Source organism: Toxotes jaculatrix, chromosome 17, assembly GCF_017976425.1.
Source record: "Toxotes jaculatrix isolate fToxJac2 chromosome 17, fToxJac2.pri, whole genome shotgun sequence".
Taxonomy (NCBI): Eukaryota; Metazoa; Chordata; class Actinopteri; family Toxotidae; genus Toxotes; species Toxotes jaculatrix.
This window is the reverse complement of record NC_054410.1, coordinates 3880242-3887231: the sequence shown is the minus strand read 5'-3', so window position 1 is coordinate 3887231 and position 6990 is coordinate 3880242.

The following is a 6990-nucleotide window of genomic DNA, read 5'->3' as shown; positions in this document are numbered from 1 at the left end:
TCTCTCTGAAGCTTTGTACTTGGAGTTTAATCTCATTATACATGTAAGCCGTCTATTCCCTCTCCTCCATCCCATCACGGAGAGACCCGTCAACCAGTGAGATCTGCCCCGCATCCAGATTGTGTGTATGGAAAGGGAAGGTCACAGGGGTCAGAGCCACATCTGGCTCAAGGCTGGGAGATACTTGTCTTCATTCGCACAGACAGGGCTGCGCCTCTCGCGGCGCTACTGTCACTGTTATCTTTAGGAAAGACAGTGATGTCCCAAAGCAGGGAGGGAAAAGTCTCTACGTATTCAGACAAGTAAAAGGGTAAATGCACACAGCAGTCATGGCGAGGTGTTGGTACTGGCAGCTTTGTTGGGAACACTGCACACTCTGAAGTCCCTTTGCATTTTTTCAACCTCTGGACCTGGCAACCCAGCACTTAACTGGCTTGGTAATGTCAAGATTACTGGGTACAGAGAGGAAACGATGGCTGAATGCGGAGTTTCCAGCAAGGTCAGTCTGCCGCCCAAGTCAACAGTCTCTCTCTCTCTCCCCTGAGACTCACGGAAAGACAAAGCTCCACATTCCCATGTCAGCAGTGAAAAAAGGGGAAAAAATGGGAGACTTTCCAAAGTTAAATTTACTGGGTGGGGACTCGGACTTGAAAGTTGGCCGGCGATAAGTCGTGATGCATCAGAAATCAGCACACTAATCACATCAAGCTGAAAAACAGAATAATGTTACTGTTTTATTTTTCTTGAAACTGATGTGTTAAACACGAAGGAGCTGAAAAAATGGAGCCGCTTAATGATACGTTATCAGCACGTACGTTCACCACTATGTTCCTGATTTAAACACATCTAATGCCCATGCTGGGCATGTTTCTGTGAGGCAGGACTTTAAGCTAAATTCATACTCAACATGCTGATGTTAAACAGGAATTTTATTTAAAACCACAAATGTGAATATTATGATGGAACTAAAGGAAAAGTCATTAGGATTCAGTGTTTGCGGACCACGAATATCCACCAGCTCAAGGGTTGTTTTTTTCTGATCCTCTGATCCTTTTGTCTTTGAGGAGGTCAAAAGAAAAGATTGTTTCCCTACAAGGATTTTAAAAACATGTTTTATGATCATTAAAATCACAATTTTAAGATAATAGATGAAGCCTTGTGTCTTCTTGTGTGTGTGTGTGTGTGTGTGTGTGTGTGTGTGTGTGTTCTGCAGACACTCCCATAGACCATCACCAGACTTTTAGTTCCGCCGAGAATCACTTCTGGCATTTCAGACGACTGTGCCAAAGTGGTGAATCCAGAAAGGCAAACAAAGACATGCACAGAAATCCCAACACACACACACACACACACACACACACACACACACACACACACACAAAAACATTCCTACTTTACCAACAGTGGACTGTCAGACCACATCAACCAGAGAGGGCACCTCCATAGGTGTTGCCCTTCCACATCTCCAGAGAGACAGGATCAGGGGGTTTTGCATATTTGTTGGTACATGCATCTGTGGAATTATACTTTATGTGGTGCAGCCTCCAGAGCTCTGCTGCCCAACAAATCAGGTTTGGACCTGCCTCGGCCCTGCATTGTGCCTCCCCGCCGCCTCAGATCTCTGTTCTTGGCTGAGCAGTGGAACCTGAGGTGATCTTCTGCTGTTGCAGATGCTTTTCGCTGAGATCACTTTTTTTTTCCCTTGATCTGATGTTTGATATAAACATTAACCGAAGCTCCTGACCTGGATCCACATGATGTTTAAACGTTGCACTGCTGCCATGTGACTGACCGACTGACTGTAATAACGGCTCAAATAAGCAGGTGTGCAAGTGTTCCTAATAAAGTGATCAGAACCTTTGAGTCTTCACTGTGGGTGCTGAACTTGAAGTGAACTTGAACTTAAAATTCAAAATTCTTAGAAGTCACACAGACGCATTGGTCTCAGTGTGCATGTGCGCACATTCATCTTCCAGAAAGATAAGACGAAAACACAAAAGTCTTGGTGTAACTGCACATACATACACATTCACACACACACACACACACACACACACACACACACACACACAGTCCTGTAAGCCTCGATGGAATTCCACCGTGATAATAGTGGAAGCTCAGCCAATCGGCTCTCGGCTGTAACCGGTGATCATCGCACTCTGTGATGTACAAGCTCAGTCTTGTGTGTGTGTTGCGTGTGTGTCTCCGTGTGTTATGCAAACACAGAGTGTCAGAGGGCAGACACACAGCGAGCAGACATTTATCTGGGCTTCTCTACCCGGTGTGGAGGGAACAGAGTGGAGGTCGACTCACACAGGTTTCCCATGCTGCTTCACTGCAGACCAGAGGCGACTGTAAACAATGAGCAGCTTTGCTGAATCCACCCCGGGCTAACTTAAGTCTTTTTACATTAGGCCATGTTCCAGATTCAGAGTCGTACTCCACCCAAAATCTGAGGACGAAGCACTCCCCGCAGGCTTCAGAGGGGGGCTGTAAAACTTTATGCTTCCATCACTGACAGAGTGCAGTAGATTCACAGTGGTTTTTAATGATGACAAGTTTTCACAGCAGGGAAAAAAAAAAAAATTAGACCCGCAAAACTTCTCAAACCACTTGTGTCTTCATAAGAAAATGGCAAGATAAGATGCAGGCCTTTAACGTCCCTGAGTGCTGACCGATAAAACTGCACAGTACCAACAGAACTTTAGGTTCGTTCATTTTTAAAAAGCTGAGGCCAAATTCCCTTCAAGGTCTAACAATTAAATATTCACAGTGCTGCAGCTTGGTGCTGTCTTGTTTGTTTTTTATTGTTCCTACGATTTTACCAGCTCAAAACATTGCCTGAAGATTTTTGCTCTCAGTTCTCACGGGAAGTGGACGTGCTTACTTGCTTTCTTGCCGAGACTTGGACAAGAAGATTGATGCCACTCTCTTACCTGTTAAACAAGGAGCTAGAGCCAGGAGACGGTTAGTTTAGCTTGGAATAAGGACTGGAAACGGGGAAACAGCTAGCCTGGCTCTGTCCAGAGGCAAGAAAATTAAATTAATAAATACATGTACATCTTCTGTAAAGCTCTTTGAACTGCTTTGTTATTGAAAGGTGTTATATCAATAAAGATGTCAACAAGTTTATAAACCACCACAAGTTATATTTTCAGGTTGCCATGAAAACAGCCTTGTTTCAGATTGATGACAGAGGACAGAGCATTTCTGACATCAGCTGCAGACTCTTACAGGAGAGGAGGATATGATGACAAAATGATCCTAACTCCATGTCTGCTCACTGGCTTTTTCCTTCATCAATGGATGGAGTTTGCTCAGTTGTCATGGAGTTTATAAAGGGTTTATGTGATGCTTCTTTTGTTGAAAGTAGAAGCGCTACGCCCAGTTAAACTGTTTCACATGACACAGATCTACTGGGGCTGTATAACTGAGGCTACTGAGGATGGAAAACCTGGCTTCTTTGCCTCATGTCAACTCAAGTCTAGTGAATTTTATTTGCAATCAATCAATTTTATTTTTATTCTATTTTATTTTATTTTATTTTTATGTGCTATAAAAAAAATCTAGCACCAAATCATAACAGACATTATCTCTGGGCACTTTTCATATAAGAGCAGAGCTGGACTGTACTCTTTATAATATTTATAGAGACCCAACATTCCCCCATGGGCGAGCATTTGGCAGCAGTGATGAAGAGAAACTTCCTTTTAACAGGTAGAAACCTTGAACAGAACCTGGCTTGTGATGGACGCCCGCCTGCCTCAACCAGGTGGGTTGAGAGAGAAAGATAGTTTGATTCCTAGATGATTGTTCAACATGACTGCAAAAGGCAAAACACAACATTTACACTGCATATCATAGATCTCTGATATCAATGTCCAGTGTAGCCGCACAGGAAATAACTCAGCATGGCGTTACATCTGTCGTCTATCATCCTCCACTTTTGGCAATTTACCGACAAGAAAAGTAAAAGATCACACCGAACACGAAATAGCTCGAAAAACTTCACCAGCCACATCACAACTGCTAAGATGGATTGTCTCAGTGTGTTACTGTACCAGCCATAAGTGCAACTGCTTTCTTAATCAGTCATTTGGGAAAAGTAGATACAGCTTTTTTCCAAACAGTGACGTCTGATGGAACAAAACATCATTTGTGGTTTGTTTTAAGCGATTCATAGCAGACGGGTGGAGCTGCAGGATGCAGAAACTTATGAGCAGGAAAGTACACTGACCTGATATGCACATGTTGTCAAAAGGTGCTGCTCACTTTTGTGTCCTGTGTTTCACACCCCACCCGTCAATCACCTGAACCACCTCAAACCACGAACAAATATTTGAAAATGAACAAAACCGTTTGTTTGGGCAGATAAACACACACTTGACGGGTTCTGTGTCCACACACCAGGTCGGCAAAAGCGGACAATGCATTTGTTCAGCTGGCGGACTGCTGGAGGCAGCCGACTGGGAACCACCTGAGGCCGTGTCATAACAAGGGACGTGGAATTAGGAACAAAGAAAAGAGGCAGCCACAGCGTTAACACACACCTCCAAAGCACACATCTCAAACATAATAACCCACATGGAGGATTATCATGTGTAGGTGAGATAAGAAAAACAGATTCTTGCAGAGACACTTTTAATTGTCTGATGAGGAACAGATTCCCAAGGAAATGTATTTTGCTGTGATCCAGAGCTCTTACTTTCTAAGAAATGGGTATTAATACCTCACTTCTGCCCCTGCTGTGGCTTAGCACGCAGCCAGCTGTCAATGTGTGTGTGTGTTACTTTAAGTCTGTGACTGTATACGCCGCAGTCAGCAAAGAATAACTCCAGGAAAAAAAAGCTTTTCTGCCATCTTTAAACTGTAAAAATCGGTGTTGAGGCTTCAGGCTGTCAGAGTTTGGGGTTCCACAGGGAACAGAAAACAAGACTATGGTCTGCAGGCAAGCCAGCAGCTCTGTGAGGCTGCACCTCGGCACAGCGGTGCTCTGAGCTGAATGCTAACATCAGGATGCCAAAATGCTCACAATTACAGCGCTAACACGCTGATGCTAAGCAGGTGCAACGTTCATCATGTTCACCTTCTTAGTTTAGCATGTTGATATGTTGAGATGTTTCAACTCAAAAGTGCAAAGCTCCAACTCATGGTGGTGCTTGAGGAAAAGTCATTAGGGCTAATCCTCTGGGGACCAACAGTTTTCTGTGCCACATTTAATTGAAATCCGTCCAATAGTGGTTGAGATATTCCTCACAAAAACAAACATGTAAATCGAGTATCTTAACCTCACAGCGGCGACAGAGGAAGATTGGGGATCGCGAAAAGTGAATAGGATTCACCCTCTGAGGACCATGAACACCTGAATCAAATTTCATGGCAATCCATCCCAAAGTTGTTTTTCGGATTTCAGTTCGGATCAAAGTGGTGGACTGACCAACACTGCCATTCACAGAGTCGGGACAAAACAAAACTAAACTAAACAAAAACAAACAAAAAAACAACAAAAAACAGATGGAAGCTTCAGAGTCTTAAAATCACTCATTACATCATCATCAATTTCGCTCAATATTTACAAAAAGAAGTCGTCCATAAAAACTAAGGAGGTATTTTCTCCTTGCCAGCGTTGCAGAACTTAAAGTTGAGGTGGGCTGGGTGAAACTGGGCAAACTCTTGCTGGAACATCTTTTCCATTTGTACATTGGCGCACCATTCCAAGACATGACAGCATCCCCATGAAAACACACACACACACACACGCTCAGAAAGGGAGCTACAGTATTTCGGAACATGATGAATTATTCAGTGTTTCTCTCTGCCTCATGGACACTGCTTTTTCAAAGTCACAGGGGACCCTCCATACGATCACGCTGGAGCTCTCCATATGTTCTAGCGGTGCGTCGATCAGCCGAACATATTCTAGTGGTTGGGGCCGAGTTCTCAGGCTTGATCCTGACTCCCTGCCCAGACGAGGGAGTCATCGGTATCCATCTGAGGCCCTGATGTAGTGAGCAGTTGGCAGACTTCACCGCGAGTGTGTGTGACTAAGTGCGTTGCTGAGCAGTCGGGCTGTTGTGATTCTGTTACTCCAGCTGGCTCGGCTCAGAGTAGGAAGTCCATTAGCGGGACAAGTAACAAGTGTGGGTATTCTCCGGTGCCTCGGCCCCGAGGATAATGAGCCTATCTGGGAAAAGTCTTCCAGATGAGATGGGGATGCTGGACTGTCCGTGAATAGATGATAGGAGCGGAGCTGCTCTCTGCTATTCATGGGAACAAGAAGAGGAAGTGCTCTTTATCTAAAATATCACATGTATTCATGTTAATATCTGTAATCAGTGATGAAACAAGTACTGAGATCATCAAAAACAAACATCTATTTTACATTACAAAGAATCATAATTTTGACTGAGTACAAGAGTAAAAGAGGCCGGGGTCTACTCCAGGTGCACGCTGTGCAAAGATGCCCCTGAGACAATCCAGAAGAATCCAGAACAGGGGCGTACATGGAACTCCATAACCAAAAGGCTGGCATAACGTACAGAAACATCTGTGCAGAATATGGGCTGGATGTCCCAAGGTCAAAATGGGATGCACCTCCGAAGGTGGTGGAGAATGACCGAGCTAAGATCCTGTGGGACTTCCAGATACAGACCGACAAACTGGTAATGGTTAACCAACCAGACACAGAAGTGGTGGACAAACAGAACAAGAAGCCCGTAGCGATGGATGTAGCAATCACAAGTGATAGCAACATCAGGGAGAAGAAACACGAGACACGCGAGAAATACCAAGGGCTGAAAGAAGAGCTAGAAAAGGTGTGGAAGGTGAAGGCAACAGTGGTCCCCCGTGGTACTCTGAACTCTCAGGGCTGTGACCCCCAAACTGGGAGAGTGGCTCCAGCAGATCCCAGGAACAACATCCGAGATTCTTGTACATGTTCAGCTTACAGAGGACCAGCTCTTGCATCTCCTAAATCTAAATGTAAGCAAG